Source organism: Chiloscyllium punctatum, chromosome 20 (assembly GCF_047496795.1).
Source record: "Chiloscyllium punctatum isolate Juve2018m chromosome 20, sChiPun1.3, whole genome shotgun sequence".
Classification (NCBI taxonomy): domain Eukaryota; kingdom Metazoa; phylum Chordata; class Chondrichthyes; order Orectolobiformes; family Hemiscylliidae; genus Chiloscyllium; species Chiloscyllium punctatum.
The window spans coordinates 91,316,369-91,320,938 of record NC_092758.1 but is presented as its reverse complement, the minus strand read 5'-3'; positions in this window follow the sequence as shown (position 1 = coordinate 91,320,938).

Here is a 4,570-nt window from a genome sequence, read left to right as displayed (position 1 = left end):
GGTGGGTTACTCTTCAGAGGGTCGGTGTGGACTTGGATCCCATTTACCACCCCCTGAGAAAAAGAACAGGAAATTACATCACCACAGAAAATGACATCACCAATCCAATGAAACGTAAACACAAAGAAAATGCAGGCCATATCACCAGTGCTTCATCTAGAGGCTCACTGCTGATGTTACCTCCTATGCTGATGCAATGTCTGAAACCCAACCTTCCAACTCAGTGAGCAAGCCTACTTTCAGAACTTCAACCTGAGCTACAAACCTGCTCAAAACGTGATAATGGACAAATGTTGTTTATTGTGTGGTACTCACAATGTGGAAATGTTCGTTATCCTGACAGCAACTGAAAGAGAATAAGAGCTGGAGGTTAAAGTGTCACTAGTTGCAATGCCATGCAGTTATTGAGTCAAATGTATGAGACTGATTATTGTGTTATAGAGTCATAGAGATGTACAGCATGAAAACAGACCCTTTGGTCCAACACGTCCATGCCGACCAGATATCCCAACCTAATCGAGTCCCACCTGCCAACACCCGGCCCATATCCTTCCAAACCCTTCCTATTCATATACCCATCCAAATGCCTCTTAAATGTTGCAATTGTACCAGCCTCCACCACTTCCTCTGGCAGCTCATTCCATACATGTACCACCTTTTGCGTGAAAAAGTTGCCCCTTAGGTCTCTTTTATATCTTGCCTCTCTCACCTTAGACCCATCCCCTCTAGTTCTGGACTCCCTGACCCGAGGGAAGAGACTTTGCCTATTTACCCTATCCATGCCCCTCATGATTTTATAAACCTCTATAAGGTCACCCCTCAGCCTCCAACGCTCCAGGGAAAACAGCCTCAGCCTGTTCACCCTCTCCCTATAGCTCAAATCCTCCAACCCTGGCAACATCCTTGTAAATCTTTTCTGAACCCTTTCAAGTTTCCCAAATCTTTCCGATAGGAAGGAGACCAGAATTGCATGCAGTATTCCAACAGTGGCCTAACCAATGTCATGTACAGCTGCAACATGACCTCCCACTTCCTGTACTCAATACTCTGACCAATAAAGGAAAGCATACCATACGCCTTCTTCACTATCCTATCTACCTGCGACTCCACTTTCAAGGAGCTATGAACCTGCACTCCAAGGTCTCTTTGTTCAGCAACACTTCCTAGGACCCTACCATTAAGGTGTATAAGTCCTGCTAAGATTTGCTTTCCCAAAATGCAACACTTTGCATTTATGTAAATTAAACTCCGTCTGCCACTTCTCAGCCCATTGGCCCATCTGATCAAGATCCCGTTGTAATCTGAGGTAACCTTCTTCGCCATCCACTTCACCTTCAATTTTGGTGTCATCTGCCAACTTACTAATTATATCTCTTATACTCACATCCAAATCATTTATATAAATACAGAGTATTGAGTATGATATGATCCAAAATCATCTCGTGTGCTGACATGTGAATATTAAAGATTCAATGTGGTTTTCAGTTCTCTGCCTCTAAGTCAGTCTTGAGATGAAAAGATCTTGCTCAGAGATTTATTGAGAAAGAAATGAAATTAATGTTTAACTTCAGTATGGCTGTTCTTCAGAATTCTGAATTTTGCATCTATTTGTCAGGGATTGGTTTGAAATATGAAACCTACAATTGGGAGCATTGCTATTTATGTGCAGAATGGGATGGCACGGTGGCTCAGTAGTTAGCATTGCTACCTCACAACACCAAGGACCCAGGTTCGATTCCAACCTCGGGCGACTGTGTGAAGTTTGCACATTCTCCCAGTGTCTGTGTGGGTTACCTCCTGGTGCTTTGGTTTCCTCCCACAGTCCAAAGATGTGCAGGTTAGGGTGGATTGACTATGCTAAATTTCCCATAGTGTTGAGGGATGTGCATTAGTCAGGGGGAAATGGAGGGTTGCGGGGTAGGGGAACGGGTCTGGGTGGGATATTTTTCAGAGGGATGGTATGGTGCCCTGTTGGGCCTAATGGCCTTTTCCCACACTATAGGGATTCTATGGTTCAATGTGTTCAGTCGGTTTCAACTCCACGGCACCATGATTCATTCTGAGCCTCAGTATTGTCAAAAGAAAACACCTAAATGATGTAGAGTAAAAGAAAGCAGAGAGCAGCCATTCAAAAAATAGCCAGAATGTTTGGCAATGACACCAATATATTGCTATGGGTGATTCTCCCATTGTGGATGAGGTCTGTGCTGTTCCAGTCAGAGCAGATGTACACCTTCCTCCTCATGTTTAAACCTGCCAGAAGCACACACTCTACAGCACAGACCATACACCATATGCCTCACACTGAAAGTGTAGGGCCCGAGGCTACTGCTAATCTCATCCTGTCAGAAGGCATTGCAGTTTACGTTTGTAACACTCCACTGTGAAGGAGAGATAAAATCTGCTTCCTGAGAATAAGACCCTAGGCCTGAGCACCAACATGGCACAACAGCCTCTCCCTTTGTCTGAACAGTCTTTCATAAAGATAGCATCTCTTTTTAGTCAAACAGACATTAACCAGAGTTGATCAGGGTAAATGATTTTAATAGGAGCCTTACTGTCTCCACTAGACCATTTCAGATCAAGTGACAAGGTCAGGGTTTCTCAAGAAACTTAAATGCACAATAACAACAAAAACAATGTAAATCTATACAGGAGATTTAACATGCAATATTTAATTTTCGAAAGCAGGATGGGAAGAGACGACGCAATTAGAGGAATCGATAGGAACCACAATGCATTCTATTAATCTTGTTATACTCTAAACATATTTTAACATTTTACTCACCAAGCTGCAATATATTCACACTGTGGCTCATTTAATTTTTTTCGAAAATAAATATTCTTTAGTTACATCATAATAATGTAATAATAATTATTACCTTCATCCTACAGAGTTAGAATGTTGTTGGAAATATTCATCATACAGCTAGTTAATGAGGTCAGATACCTACCTTGTACCTTATTCTGCATGGACATCCAGAGTTTGTTTGGTATTTTCCAAAATTCCACATTATTCTTGGATTCTTTACAATTTCTAGGCTGTTTTGCAAATGCCATCCAGCTTGCCATCTAGTAGGTACAGTAGAGTCCACAGCTGCTGAGAAAAAATATACATATCCAAAAGCAGAGAAATCAAAGGAGGTCTAGCTTATTTATTAATAGCATATCAGTCACCTTATAAGATTCCACAGAATTACTGGGCCACATTATAGGGTTGGTAATTGGGTAGTGGTGAGAGTGAGTGTGGGGGCAGGACTGTGGAGTATTTAACATTAGGACATACTTAAGCCTTAAATAAAACTATTATCCTCTCAGTTTTGCAACCACATCTCCAGGCCTGTGTTTATTTTGATCACAGTTTCCTGGCATGAACTCAAACCTTGAGGGAAGGATCAATGATTTCTACCGAATGTTTCCTTGTCACATTTACCCACATTGTTCTCCAGTGCAGAACTGCACAGTTGTCTACATTTGCCATCCTTGATTCATTTCCCAGACTTTCCCAGTCAATTTGTGAGACATTTTCCTCTTCCACATTCCTTGTTCTTTCGTAAATCACCTCAGAAAGCAACATTAAACACTGACATGCAACTTTGTCATCTGTCGTATACCTTCTGGTGATGCAGGTTGACATAAAATAGTCCCTTCAGGGAAGGGTCTGAGTGAGCAATGCTTTACAAAATGTTCCCTGGTCTGGTCACTTCTCTATCTCATATGTTGGACCATCTTCCATGTTATGGTTTTGTAGCAGGTGCTTGTAACACATTTTTTGTCCTGATAGAGCTCAAAGTATTTTTACCCAAACACAATCTGCTGGTTGTTCTGTGGGATCATATCCTGATTCTTGATCATGTTCCTTTGCTGAATCATTCACCTCTTACCTTTATCTTTGAGCTGTCGAGAGAGGCCGACCAGGCTGGGGCTGTTTTCCCTGGAGCATCGAAGGCTGAGGGGTGACCTTATACAGTTTTATAAAATCATGAGGGGCATGGATAGGGTGAGTAAACAAGATCTTTTCTCCAGTGTGGGGTAATGTAAAACTAGAGGGCATAGATTTAAGGTGAGAGGGAAAAGATTTTAAAGGGACCTGAGATGTGACTTTTTCACGCAAAGGGTGGTATGTGTATGGAATGAGCTGCCAGGGGAACTGGTGGAGGCTGGTACAATTACAGCACTTAAAAGGCATCTGAATGGGTATATGAATAGGGGGGACTTACAGGGATATGGGCCGGGTGCTGGCAAATGGACAAGGTGGGATTGGGATGTCTGGTCGGCCTGAATGGGTTGGATCAAAGGGTCAATTTCCCTGCTGCATGTCTCTTATAAGTGACAGTTCAGAGGTTTTGATAGCTTCAGTCAGCCACTAAACTGGATTTAAGAGCTATCTTGGGTTATTCTGAAAATCTTAGTTGTCTCTTGATTTTTGTTTCATTGCTGAGAGGTAATGGTATTATGTGCAAGATGAGGATTGAAGATATTTGGTGCTAGTTGCAATGTTTCTGTGATGATTCTGGATTTTGTGCTGGTACACACTGTTCTGCCATTGAGAATATCAGGGCTAAGGTGG